Source organism: Pinus tabuliformis, chromosome 8 (genome assembly GCF_031772625.1).
Source record: "Pinus tabuliformis cultivar Carrire ecotype Pingquan chromosome 8, CPIR1, whole genome shotgun sequence".
In the NCBI taxonomy this organism is placed as follows: domain Eukaryota; kingdom Viridiplantae; phylum Streptophyta; class Pinopsida; order Pinales; family Pinaceae; genus Pinus; species Pinus tabuliformis.
Window position 1 is genome coordinate 1,743,223,802 of NC_142294.1, and position 15,680 is coordinate 1,743,239,481.

The 15,680-nt window shown below is 36.1% G+C and overlaps 1 protein-coding gene and 1 pseudogene across 1 annotated transcript in view; both read right to left on the reverse strand.

Annotated features, from left to right (window-relative positions):
- Positions 1-15,680, reverse strand: part of LOC149243078 (uncharacterized) — a 104,873-nt gene that overhangs the window by 66,462 nt on the left and 22,731 nt on the right. The window lies entirely within an intron of this gene.
- Positions 3,107-4,087, reverse strand: LOC149243080 (uncharacterized; annotated as a pseudogene).

Genomic DNA, 15,680 nt, shown 5'->3' on the forward strand with positions numbered 1-15,680 from the left:
TAACACAAGGATGGACATACAAAAGTTCTCCAAAGCAAAGTGCATATAGTAGGTTTAAATGGTCACAAATAATGTCCTCTTCTCTACCCAATAATATTACCACAAAAACATGTCAATACTACTTAAATTAGGTAACCTTTTACATGAAAATTTTGGTTGCAAAAGGACTAGAATAATCAACCCAAAAGGAACGCTCTAATAGGAAACTAAATTAGGGGAGGTTTACACTTTCTCTAAAACCATGTTAAGGTTCACAAGGAAGTGAATATTGTATGGAACCAACCAAGAAACTAGATTTTTACAACAAAAAGGAAAGCAAACCAATGCAAAGGCAATACAACACTTGAAGATAAATTGACTAGAATAAGCATAATACCATAAAATTAGTTACATACTTAATAAGAACCATCCATAATTACTATTTAGTGGTTGGTTTTACGTCGATTACAAAATATGGTGTTCCCATAATCACACTCTTTTTAGGGTTAAAATTACAACCTATTAAGGCGTAGCATTAAAAACACATAATGTTGCTAATAAAAACTTTAGAAGAAACCTGTAGATTGAAAAGTGGTGTTACTAATAGAACTTGTTTCTATTTTTTAAGGTTAAGCCCTAAAATCAACCCTCAAATTAAAAGAATGTTATTAATAATAATTGTTTTTCAAGGATAGAATTGTAAATTTTTGAAATCATGACTTGAAAATCAATAATATTGCAAAAAATCAAAATAAAAAAATTAATAAAATAAATTAGAGAGAAATCTAAAACTAAGAAAAAACCATTTTTCCTTAAGTTAGAAAAAAAAAACTATTTAAAAAAAATATAAAATCCAAAACTTTCACAAAAATTGGAAAGAAATATATAGGAAAAAGGTAATGCTAGGCATTACCTGAGCATCACTGAGTTCCCCACCGTTTTCAAAAATAACAAGTAAACACTTAAAGAAGAAGTAGAATGAGATGAGATTAAAACCTATTAAATTAAAAAATAACATAAAGTAATTTAATTTAATTTAAATATTTAAAAAAATAAATGAAATTAAATATTAAAAAAGATTGAATCAAATAGGAAAAAAAAATGATAAAATGGTTAAAATATTAAATTTGAAAAAATAGAAAATAGATTAAAAAATAAAAAATGTATTTAAAAATTTATTATAAAAAAAATAAATTTTAAAAATAGTAAATAATTTTTAAAGAATAAAAAAAACACCTATCCTCATTTTATTCTATTTTACTTGTTATTGAGAAAGGTAGGTAGAGGGTAAAATTCGTGTTGGTGAGAGGGTAAATAGAAATATGAAAGTTGTTAGAACCATTTTAGGAAGAGTATGTAAAATTTGAGTTTTAATGATGTTGATGGTTAAGATTATTATTCTAAATAAGATCTGAATTTAAGGTTAAAATAAAAAAATGGTGCTAATGGTAGCAACTAATAGGAAAGTATACTTTGTACTCTTCTCACGAAGATATATTTGACTTACTCGAATTTGATTTTTATAGTTTTGTAATATCTCACATAAGAAACCTTATTAATCAAGATAATCTTTTAGATTTATGATATCATACGTGTAGATGGGTCCCTTCTGCTCTCAAAAAAATTTCTCATGCATTAATTTCTTATCATGTGGCCTTAAAATTAATTAATTAATTATATATACATAATATGAAATAATAATTTATGGATGGTATCCCTAATAAACCCATAAGTGTAAATTAATGTCCTAACAAGGAAAACTAATTTTCAATATTTATTAGAACATAATTAGCTAAATACATTTTCAAGAAATCCTCTAGGATATGTATAAATATCAACACTAAAACTTACAAAATCTTCTTTAGGATGATAAAATGCACACACAATGTGTTGGTTGAGAGAATATCTCAACCACACACCAATGTAGGAAATAGATCCTAACTACTAGGAACCGACCCCTTTACTTAGTAAGAATCACAACTAAGACAAGTAGGAGTTACATTTTCCAACACTCCCCCTTAATGAATACTTGTCTCGATATCAATTTGCAAATTCTAGTTGTGGTCAAACATAAAAGAATATGTTTATGTCCATATAAAGGAGCAACCATCCACCGGAATGCATGGGTACTAACCACTGCAACCGCCAGTCTTGTAGGATGTCCTTCTCATACATGGTTCTTCCAACTATTATAATAGCACACCTGTACCTATACTTGTAAATCCCCCTCCATTGTTAACCTGGGTTTTGTCAGATTACCTGTAATCATGCATTGGGTTTTGTCGGATCACCCTCAACCACGCCACTAAGGGCTCTCAGCCAGTAGAGCTCAACTCAGCCACCAAGGCTCAACACAGCCACGAAGGCTGAACACAGCCACGAAGGCTCAACAATGCCACCAAGGCACTCAATCCAGCCACAAAGGCTCTTCATGTTAAAATGATACCATATTAAAATGAGATACCACTAGGGCACTCCAGCCACAATGGGCCAAGGGTTTTGTCGGCGAACCGTAAACAATTTATACAAGAATCACTGTCCACTTCACTCTCACACATGGTTTCCAGCTTACCACAAACCGAAACTATAGAGACAAAGTGGTTTTTAGATTACCACGATCTATATGGGGATACACATGCCTTACAAGGCTTACAATACAACTCCAACTTTTGGAGTTACCAGGTACATACATTACAAAGACCACTACAAAACATCCTAGACTTGCTTACATTACAACTGTGATTCACATTACAACATAATAGAGTATATTCCACAAACACAAACAAACTCACACTTTCACCTCGTTGTCCATCATCGTTTAATCGTTGTTGCTGCTCGTTTCACATCTTGGGCATCTTTTTCTTTGTCAATTAAATCTTGGAACTCCATGCTTAACCTATCGTCATTTGTTAGAGTCGCCAATTCTAACAAAATAACTTTACCTAAATTGAGTTAGCTAAACTCAATAAGACACAATAAATTTATGAAGACTCCAAGAAATAAAAATAAAATAAACTTTCAGATTAATAATTGATCAAATTTCTCTATCTCTACCCAACATGACTTTTGATCACTATTTGAAAAACAATCACAACTCTTGATCTGCTCAAAGGCCGCTCCTCTGATTTTAGCGGGAGATGCCTCTGAAATGTACAGTGGGACGCTCAACCATCACACACAAAATAGTAGTACCAATAACAGACGGCAGCATCATGGACAGAGGCACCATATCAATTCCCTTCCTCACATCGAGCAATTGAGAAAGAATGGGATGCAGTATCACCAAACTCCACATGCCACACAAGTGCTGCTGCAGTCACCATGGCAACCGAGAACATCATGACCAACATTACCAGAGGAGTGAACAGAGGCGATGCAACTATTTTATAGGGGGTTGCATTATCTGTTTCTGAATTCTTGGGTGTGACTGAAAACCCTATTTCTACCAACCCAATAGATATGAAGAATGCTTCCAGAGTGCCCAATAGGAAACAAGATGCGTTTGATATCCACCAAAATCACTCTTCATTCCACCATTGTTGAAAACTTCCATCACTAGCCCACCAAAACTCTAGAAAGCTCATTACATGTTGGAAACACATTGCTGATAAAAACCAAATGCTCTCTGGGTCTGAAATCTTAGGAGTAAGTGATTTGGTAGACAATAAACAAGCAACATGCAATATCGCATACAACACTACCAACACAGTCCACAAGATATCCGTTTCCTTTGTGCTAAACGATCCAAAGCAATAGCAGGTGCCACCCCTTTAAATGCAGGTCGAGTAGGCCAGAAGTAAATAGATCTCCAACCCAGACAGTGCATCTCTAATCCTGTCAACAGATCTTCTGTGCTTGTCCCATACCTCCATCCAATCTCAATAATTGGTGGATGGTCTCTTGGATTATCAATAGGCCAGGACGTGTGCTCCCTTGCGAATTTTAGGGCTTGATCAAGACTCTGTGCCAGGCAGTTCACTCGAATCTTCAACTTCATACCACACCGGATATAATACACAACCTCACCAAATCTAGCAACCAAAGTCACGCAGCTCCAACACCCAGATACGATTACTGTCACATAAGCATAATATGAACATAAAGTCATGTGCCACTTCGATCTACACAGTGTATAACTTGACTGTGAAACAACTCCACAGCTTTGAAAAAATTGAATGTCCAAACGCTGATCTTTCGCATCCTCTTCAACAGCAGCGGAAAAATCACACACGGCTCTCTACATGCCAAGCCCAGTCCGAATGAATGGATAAATAAAAAAAATCACCAACTCTTTATCTCCTCGGCCCAAGAGGGGCCAAGCCCACTAGGGGGAGGCCCTCAGTGCTCTGATACCATCATAAAATCTGATGATATCTATTTTCATTAATCAAATACAATTACATATATACATGCAGACACAATTTATTGGTTGAGAGAATATCTCAACGACACACCAATGTAGGAAATAGATCTTAACTACTAGGAAGAAACTCCTATACTTAATAAGAATCACAACTGAGACAAATAAGAGTTACATTTTCCAACTTAAAATATGTATAAATATCAACACTAAAACTTACAAAAGCTTCTATGACTACACAGGCCAAACAATAATTATATATATATGAAAATGTCATTTAAAATATATAATCATGATATCAATATATCCTAAAATAAAAAATTGTAAAGCACTATAATAACAAAATGAATAATAATTAAAAATATTGATGTGAAATTTCAATGTATTATGGAAACATTTTATGCATGCTAAAATTTCTTCTCGACAAAGGTGCATACCAAGTCAAACATGCAAGACACTCAAACCGATCACCAACTCAAACTACACTAGTGCCAATGGAAATTCATCACATGTCCCTTGATAGAAAAATAAAAAAAATCTATAAAAACAAAATCTCAAACTTATCGAAATGTAAATTATCTAAATGAAAAATATGAATATATGGCCATCTCATGACTAAAAATAATGATGATGTCCAAAAAGAGAAGATTAAAAAAAAATCCCTGCAACAACTGCGTGATACCCATTATGAATAAAACTTCCACTCACAATAACTACTACTGCAAAATATTTTTAATGGTACCATCATCTAAAAGTACTAACTCCAAAAAATATACATGCATTCATTGGAAATGATTCTCTAGGCATAGTGTTAAAATTACAATACTTGACATTACATGCATGTCACATGTAAGCGGAAAGGAAGATTACATGAACCTGAATGTCTTGCCGCTAACCTTGCATGGTCAGAAAATCAAAATGTAGCCAGAAAAAAGGTTTACATTTGGACAAAAAAAACACTCCAAGCGAAGCCGATGATGAACTAATGAACATCCTCCATGTTAATATACTTTGGAATTGATATGCAAGAAAGATATCCAAATAAACATTACTAATGTATCCAAATGGTTTTTGATGAACCTACTGTATGTTAATATACTTTGGAATTGATATGTAAGATAGATATCCACGTAATCATATTATCGTGGGTGCTAGCCAAATGCTTTTTTGTTTGAATTTTTCTCTTGAGGTTAGGTGTGGTTATATTTATTATTTAGTTTGTATTTTAGATTTGATATTTTGAATTTGTCTTCATATTTATAATGGGCAAGCCTTAAGCATTTTGAATTTTAACGATGATAACAGATAATATGGTTGGATAGTCAATTATAATATCGAAACTTTATTATTAAAAATGTTTCTGTATTTTTTTCTAAATTTATTTAATTAATATAAATGGAAATTTTATTACTAATTTTGTTGTTATTATAGTAAAAATTAATAGATAATCTTAAATTGAACTTATTTTATTTTTATTAAAAAAATTATTTGATATCATTGTAAGATGGTCTATACAATTAGGTTGCATATTTATGTATATAGGTTTATTTTTCACTATTTATTGAATTAGAACCTGTTTTTTAGTTAGATGGAAATTTTATTACTAATTTTGTTGTTATTATAGTAAAAATTAATAGATAACCTTAAATTGAACTTATTTTATTTTTATTAAAAAAATTATTTGATATCATTGTAAGATGGTCTATACAATTAGGTTGCATATTTATGTATATAGGTTTATTTTTCACTATTTATTGAATTAGAACCTGTTTTTTAGTTAGGTATAATATTACTATTATCTATATTTTTGTTTTTTTTTTTTTTCTAATGGTTTACATGTCTACAATATTTTATGGACATAGATTTAGGTGTAAAAAAGGTACATGTCCATTTATAAAAAAACCAGGGATTTTTAGTAATTTATAAGAACCATGTTCTCATGTGTATATTTGAAATGAAAAATGCCTTCAAAGCTACTATTATTGGTGGTAAGTACTCTACATAAAGGAAGCTCAAACCCAAATAGGTTAAGAAGATAATGCCTTAGAAGTTATTATTATTGGTGGTGAGTACTCTAGATAAGTGAAGCTCAAAACCAAATAGGATAAGAAGATTAAAAAGCATGACGATCATCTAAATGAATACAACATTGTCTTATTCCAATCTAGAACAATGGAATTGATAAGCTATGTAGAGTTGTGCTTCCCTATTATTGGATAAACACAACAATTGGAAAATGTCTCAAAAGATAAAATTGACCATCCATTAAAGGCATCATGATGACTTAATCAGTACAACATTATATTAAGCACATCTCCAACAATGGAAATTATAAGCTATGTATAGTAGTCTTTCCCTATTCTTGGGTAAACACAAGTGCTAATTGATAACATGATTGGAAAGATAAATTCACTTTCCCTTCAAGGCATAAAGATCACTTGAATGAATACAACATTACCTTGTTTGATTGTGAAGGTAATACTACAAATAATTATGGATCTCTGAAGCACTAGGGTTTTGAACAGGGGGTGACAGGAACGAGCTGGTAAACAATGGAGGGGCTTGGAGGAGGGAGCTCCACTCCCTCCTACAGTAATGTGGTTTCAAATAGAAGCAAAGAGGCGAGTCTGAACAATTTTTGGAAAACAACGGAGACAGAGACAAAGACAACAGGCACTCACAAGCTGGGCAATAGCAATTCCCATGAAATGGAAGGGACCCACAAGGAAACTAGGAGGGAAATGAATCCTAGCGACAACAGTCAGAGAACTGAGAAAATGTCTAGGACAGGACCCTGCAAGCCCAAGGCCAATATTAAACCTCAGGTGGTCTTAAATGATCCTGCACTACAGGTGCACAGAGATCACATGGAAACTTATGCGATCATTTGTAAGTTCATGGGAATATGGCCCACAGAGAAAGCACTAAACACATGGATAAGAAACAATTGGAAACAAAAGGGAGAAATAAATCTACATCTTGGCTCCAAGGGTTTCTTCACAGTGGTTTTCACTAACCTAGAGGACAAAGACAGAGTTTTCGAAGGAGGACCCTACTTCTATGCTGCCGCAAGCCTTTACATGTGACCTTGGGTGATGAACTTTGTTCCGGAGCGAGAAACATTCACATCGGTCCTGGTATGGATTAGATTATACTCCTTACCTTTAGATTATTGGATGTCAGAATCTTTAAAAGATATAGGTAAAAAATTAGGGCATTTTATAAAGATATCAGAGGCAACTCTGTGAGGAAAATATACCTCCTTTGCTCGCATATGTGTAGAGATGGACTTATCAAGAGTGCTCCCGAATGAATTCATCCTAGAAGTTTATGACGAGGAATGGGTACCAGTAGTTAACTACGAACACAACCCACTCAGATGCCGTAAATGTCATGAACATGGACACCTCTTCAGAGACTGCCCACTAAACAAAAAGGAGGAACACCCAAAAACCAACAAAGGAAAAGACCCTGAAGGTTTCACCAAAGTGGGAGGCAGAGGGAAAGGAGGGACAAAAAAGTCTCAGAAGAAACCTAGTGAAAGCAAGTTACCAAGTCACAACAGTTTTGAAATTTTAGAAGAAGAAGGAGAAGAAAATGGAATGCACAAGAACCCAGAGGACTATCAAAGAGAGAAGGAAAAAGAGGACAGCATGGAAATCATACAAGAACACAATGAACAAAAGGGGGACCCACCGAGCACTATGGAACTTGGAAGGGACCTTGAGATGACCCCAAGTGAAGTAGGTATGGAGGACCAAGACCTACAAGAGATCCTTGAGAGGGAGAACCTTGAACTAGAAAAGTTTTTAGAGCAGGGAATCAACAAAGGTATTGACTCTCTACCACAAGAGGAGTTTGATAGAGTACAACAACTATTCCTCAACAGGTCTCACACAAAGGCTGTAGGAGTCAAAAGGAGCCACGACAGCCAGGAGAACAAAGGGGTTAAATCAATGGGGATAATATCAGGACACTCCAACAAAAACCCAGGCAAGAAAAGAGGAAGGAAGAGACAGAATGAACTATTGATAGAGTGTGGAAAACTCATGATTAATTCAGGTAAGATGAAATATCTCACCAGTTACTCCTTTACAAACCCATCATTATGAAGCTTACAACTTGGAACATTAGAGGACTAGGGAGTAAAAGAAAACAAAGAAATCTCAGTAACAGAATAAAAGAAGAAAAACCAGATATGGTGTTTATACAGGAAACAAAATGCTCAGTAGATAAAATTAGAGATAAGCATAGCAAATGGCTAATTAAGTATGAGTATCTAGAAGTCAAAGCATATAAATCAGCTGGAGGAATTCTCACTCTATGGAATCCTCAAAAATTTGGGATCCTGGATGCTGAGGCATCCAGAAACCACCTTTCATTGGTTATCCAACCTGTGGGGGACAAGGATTGTTACATGATCACTAATGTCTATGGTCCTCAACTACTGGAAGATAAACTCAGGCTCCTCACCTCTCTGGAGGAACTGAGAGAAAGACACCCTGCAATGCCCTGGATTCTGGGGGGGACTTCAATATGATCAAATCTCTCATAGAGAAAAAAGGAGGAACCAGAACACTTGGTAGAGACTTAATAGCCTTCCAAAACTTCCTTAACAATATGAGGGTGGTGGAAACGGATACAATAAATGGAATTTTCACATGGAACAACAAAGGAGGGGGAACTTCCCAAGTAACCTCAAGATTAGACAGATTCATGATCTCAGAGGATCTCCTTCTAACTGGTCGTATCATGACAACTTTCATACTCCTTTTTCGAGGCTCAGACCATTGGCCCATCCAGGTGGAAGCTTCTGATTTGAAATTTATCAAGGACAAAGAATTAAAGGTATTACAGAATCATGTGCATGGATGTGCCTATGTTAGTTTATGCAATGGATCGATAAGATCGCAGAATATATAGACACTGAGGTAGTTAGAGCAAACATAACAAGTTTAATAAGGAGATCACCCAATGCTCCTGGGCTACGTCTCCTGGTCTAGCCTTCAGTGGTCGCCTCTCTTTTCCGAAGTAGATTTTTTACAACAGTGAGCCAAAACTGAGCCTCACCCAACAGATATGAATCAGTAGGACTGGAGTACACAGACTCTACTTACTGAAAACTTAACCTCTATCAATCATAGTAGTATGAGCCCAATCTGAGACTCATACATGACAGGCATATACAGAGGAGTTCGCTTGAACCTCTCAACCCTTCTCTGGAGTGCACAAACTCTCTGACTCTCTCTGGCTCTGTCTCGATGCTTCATTTTTTTCTGTAGGTTAGCTCGACTTACTTTCTCTATTCTTTGCTCTTAGTTTCCTCACGCTAGCTGCTCCTCTGTGTTTTCTCTGCTTCTGTCAGTTCATGGCTTTTAAGCTAGTTTTCTTTCTGTCGGTTCGTTTTCGCTTCCCAACGTTCTAGTTCTTCTGCCTCTCTCCATTGGAATTCCCCTATTCTACGTCATCATCACTATGTAATGCTTCACAGGGAGGTGGCCACCTATTCTGCAATGGGTGAGTGTGTCAGGTTCCTTGGACACATTTGAATAGCTGTTATTTCTGTTTGCTCCAAGATTTCCCATGAAACACGAATCATCTGCCAACTCATCGTCCACGTCAGACTTTAAATCCCGTATAATATTTCTTTATAACCTTGTCAAATTCGAGCATTCATCGGGACTTGCCTCCGCTATTGATCTGGTCCCCCCAGATCCTACAGTCGTCGTACATATCAGGCGAGTAAGTAGCATGACATTTACTCGTTCGATGTGAGTGGTTTTCTCTCTCTTCTGTCGGACATGTGTCACTCAATGTGTGGCATCGGGAGGGACTCAGTTGAAACTTCTTACCACCTCTAGGCCTTCCGATATCTAGCTGGTTTTGTGGAATCCACACAACCGAATTAATTACTTTTCCGCATTTCATAGTCATTTCAGGTCCAGGAACTTTGGGGCTTTCCTTCAATGAGGGGGACGCCCTGCGATACGCGATTAGCGCTTATCAGAAACTAACCCCATCTCTTGAATTAGCCTCTAGTTTTACCAATTTGCGCCAGCGCGTGTTACAATGGGCCAATGTTCTGCACGCTCGACTGAGGGTCCTCGTTGCTCTGCACTGATCACAAATTGCAACTGTCACGAGGATTCCTTCCGATAGCTTGATCTTTCTAAGACTAGAATCTTTTGGCATAATTTGAAAGAGTATGAAAACTTAGAGATTTTTTAAGATCTAATTCAGATCATGGCCTTCGCACTGAAAAAGCTTTTGGATCACCAAAAGTTGGTTTTTAAGCATCAATCAAGTGAGGGTATAGATTCCTCGCTTGCCCAATTTCTATCCATTTCGCACTGCTTGGTTTTGAACCTTTGAGTCCAATCCTAAGGTACTCAACATCCCCTCTGCGTGTGGTTCTCACCTTCCTGTCTAGAACTATATCTTCCTACAACTCATTAAGATATTCAGGAAACAGATCATCAATAGAAGGAAATTGGCTATGCTCTTCGGGATCTTCAAATAATGAAGGTTCAAATAGTCTCAAGCTGTCTGCATTAACAACTGAGTAGATGTGCATGCAGGCTGGTAAATTAAGGCGAAAAGAATTCTCACCAATTTTCTCAAGTATTTTGAAAGGTCCTTACCTTATTGGCTTTAGCTTCTTACCTTCACCTTGCATTCTGTCTTTGCTAATATACAACCAGACTTGATCACCAACATGGAAACTATGCTCCATCTGATGCTTGTCATGCCTTGCCTTGTACCTGGCTTGGCTCTTTTCCAGCTATTCCTATACTTCCATGTGAATCTCTTGGATTTGTTCAATGAACTTGGTTGCCTTGTCCACATCACTGTGCCCATCGACTTCTATGTCTTTACCAAAGAAAAAATCCAAGGGAGACCTTAGTGTGAAACCAAAACAGGTCTCCAAAGGAGATCTTTGTGTAGAAGAAAGTTTATCTCGGTTGTAAGCATGCTGCAATATCACATAAATGCTCATCCCAAAGTTTGGGATTCTTGCTGCAATAGCCTCTGAGCAACTAGATGATTGTCCTATTGACCACTTCTATTTGGCCATCTGTTTGCAGATGAAAAGTTATACTCTTCTTCAGCCTGGTTTCCGTCAATTCCCACAAACTTGACCAAAATTTCCCAACAAATCGGGTGTCTCGATCAGATATAATGGAAGTGGGTAATCCAAAATGAACCCATACATGCTAAAAGAATAACTTTGCAGTTTGTTCAGTTGTAATCTGTTTGTTACAAGGTATTAAAATTCACATTTTTCTGAACCTATCCACAACGACATATAAATAGTCATAACCTTCCCTAGATTTAGGCAGTCCTCCAACAAAGTCCATGGAAACACTTTCCCAAGGATGAGAAGGAATTGGTAGTGGAGTGTACAAGCCTAGTTTCCTATTACTAGGCTTGCTTTTAGCACACATGGTACACTCTCTTACATATCTAGAAACTGTCTCATTCAGTTTTGGCCAATAACAAAATCTTTGCAGCTGTGCAACTGTTTTACTTACACCAAAGTGACCTGATATTAGAAAAGTGTGTGCCTCTCGAATTATATTTACTCTTTCAGTTTGTGGAATGCATAGCTTTCCAAAATGATACAACAACTGGTCCTTAACATGATAATCCAATTCTTCTACTTGTTTTACATGACTTAAAGTTGCATATACATCTTTAAAATCTATATCTTGAGCATATTGTTTAATGTACCTTTCATGCAATATTGAATCATGCTTAAGTATAGTAGATGCATTTATGATTGGCCTGGATAACGTGTCTACAACTTTATTGCGTATTCCCTTTTTATATCTGGTGACAAGATGAAATTGTTGTAGAAAACCGATCCATCTATAGTGTCTTGATTGTTGCAGCTTAGTTTGGGAGTGTAAATATTGAAGTGATTAATGATCAGTATGTATAACTGACTCGTTTCCCATTAAATAATGTTTCCACTTTTTCACACTCTATACTAATGCATACAATTCTTTATCATATGTGGGATAGTTAACTACTGCAAAATTAAATCTATCAGAATGATAACATATGGGTTTACCGTGCTGCATCAACACTTCTCCCATGGCATAGTCACTGGCATCCGTTTCAATCTCAAAGGGTCTTTGAAGATCAGGCATCGCTAATAGTAGTGTTGTACTAATATTTTCTTTCAAGGTGTCGAAGGCTTTCTGTTGTTTTCCTCCCCACTGAAACACCTTTTTCAATCCTGTTAAAGCATGTAAGGGAGCTGCAATTAAGGAAAAGTTAGAAATAAACTTTCTGCAATATTTTGCTACTCCTAGGAAGCTTCTAACTTCTGTAGCAGATTTGGGTTTAGGCCGGTTTACAATGACTGCAACCTTAGAGGGATCTATCTTTAATTCACCACCCCCTACAATGTTACTCAAATAATTCAAAGATGTTTTTCATGGAAAGAGATTTTGAGAATTTAACATAAAGATTTTCTCTTTTCAAAACATCTAGATTCTGCTTAACATGATTTAAATGTTCTTCCCATGTTTTACTGAATATAAGAACGTCATCCAAATATACAATGACAAAATCATCAAGAAAAGGTCTGAGTACATCATTCATTACTCTCATGAAAGTAGCAGGAGCATTAATTAAGCCAAAAGGCATAACCAAGCACTCATACAATCCCTATTCTTTTTTTAAAGTAGTCTTCCATGCATCTTGCTTTGCAAATCTGACCTGACGATAGCCACTATGCAAGTCCAACTTGGAAAAATAAACAACTTCTTTTAATTGATCTAATAGATCATCTATGTGAGGAAGAGGATAACAATTTTTGATCATTATCTTATTCAGTGCTCGGTAATCAATCAACATTCTCCTTGAGCCATCATTCCTTCTCACTAAGACAATTGGAGACCCACATGGTGATGTGCTAGGTCTGATGAACCCCTTCTCGCGCAGCTCCTTTACCTACTTCTTGATTTCCGCATTCTCTAAAGCGGACAACCTGTACATTCCGATGTTAAGCAATGGAGCATCTTGCTGCAAATTAATATCATGTATTGTTTCCTTTTTGGGTGGTAGACCTTTATGTTCTTGAAACACTATATCATATTCTCAAACAACTTTTTCTAAATCAGCTTGTTGTTTAGCATCACAACCATAAAATACATTGGTTTTATAAGGTTTCTTTTCCTTTACAACCATCAATAAAAATTGTTTGCATGAATTTACAATTCTTTTCGTCTGCCCTGAGTTTATGAGAGTATAATTATTCTTGAGTTTATGAGCTTTTACAATATATTCGATTCCATCTTTAATGAGTTGATACTTGTTCTTAGCTCTATAGAAAATAGCTTTCCTATCATACAAGTAAGGACTTCCTAAAACAATTCCACATGTATCCAAAGGAACTATATCTAACTCAACCTCATCTACAAATGCTGACCCAAAAGAAAACCTAAGTTTCCATTGTCTAGTCACTTGTAGTTGTGCTTTATCACATAACCAACCTAATGGATATGGCTTTTTGTGAGGTGTGGTTAGTAATCCCAAATTTTCTACAATTGCTTCAGAAATTAAATTTACTTGTGAGCCACTATAAAACAAAGTATCAATCTTTTGATGCTTGGAAATAACTCGAATATGGAAAAGCTCATGTCTTTTCCTCTCATTTTCTTCATTTTCAGTAGATTGTGCATAATTACTAGTAGATGTTTCATAATTTTCACCTTTTATACCTGTGGCTGCGATTGTTGTTTCAGCTCCTGAGTTTGACCCCAAATCCTTTTGAATAGTTGCAGCAGTCTTCTTCTTCTTGCCCTCAAAATTCTTGGGTCTCAGCTCCGGATGCAGGATCCAGCAATGTTCATCATCATGCCCATCCTTCTTACAGTGAGTGCATGAAGACTTGGTATTTTGTACAGTATTTTCCTTCCTCTCTTTCCATTTCTGTTTTCTTTTCTACTTGCTTTTGCTTCTAGTGGATCTTGATGATCCCCCAACTTCTGGGTTCACATTCTTTCCTCTAGCCTCTAGATGTGTAGCCTGAACAGATACCTCATTTATGCTAGTGGGATTAAACATGAGAATAGTGTGCCTTAAGTAGTTGTGTAGACCACCTATATACTTCAGTAGAGTTTTAAGTGAGTCTAAAGAAATTCCTAGAATCAAAGCTCTTTTCCTAAATTCTTGAGTGTAACTTTGTACGCTTTTCCGTTTTAATTGGCGAAGAGTTTGCCAGCTCATCATGGCTTTCTGCATATAGGCTCGTGCAGAGAATTGCTTTTTAATTGCAGAAACAAATTCACTCCAGACAGAAAGAATTTTACCATGCTTTTTCATGTCAGCCTGTGTCCTGCCTTCTGACCATACCAAGGCAGTGCCTCCAAGGCGTAGGCTGACCAGCTGAATCTTACTCTTGTCTGAATCGATGCTCTGCACTCTGCAATAAAATCAATCTGTCTAATCCAATTATCCAGCTTCTCTGCATTCAACTCTCCATCATCTATTGACAAATCAAATTTAACATCTAATTTAATCAAAGATGTCTTATTTTTGTTTTCAGGGCTATTAGAAGGTGTGGGAAGTTTTTCTTCTTTCCCTTTGCCTTTAGAATGGTCATGGAGGAGATATTCTTCTGCTCATTTATCTTGTTTGGAGTTTGATGAATCTTCAGCTCTACCTCTCTTAAATTCTCTATTCATTTCCTCTACCATGGCTTTCATGGTCACGAAACCATCCATGAAATAGGAGTATGATTCCAAGGGATTTTCTTCTGACATTTTCCTCTTAGGGGGGACTCTTCCAATTTCAGAGTTAGCTTCAACCAACTCTCCTTCTCCTAATTTAATCTTTGATCTAGTTAGCATTCAACAATAAAATCCAACACAAGCTTGTCTAACCTTAGTAACCTATAGCTCTGATACCACTTGATCTGGAATTTATCCAGGACAAAGAATTAATGTTATTACAGACTCATGTGCATGGATGTTCCTATGTTACTTTATGAAATGGATCAATAAGATTGCAGAATACATAGACACTGAGGCAGTTAGAGAAAACATAACAAGTTTAATAAGGAGTTCACCCAATGCTCCTGGGCTACGTCTCCTGGTCTAGCCTTTAGTGGTGGCCTCTTTGTTATGTTCCCAAAGCAGAGTTTTTACAATAGTGAGCTCAAACTAAGCCTCACTCAACAAATATGAATCAGTAGGACTAGAGTACACAGACTCTCCTTACTGAAAATTGACCTCTACTGGTCACATTAGTATGAGCCCAATTTGAGACTCATACATGACAGGCATATATAGAGGAGTTCGCTTGAACCTCTTAAGCCTTCTCTGGAGGG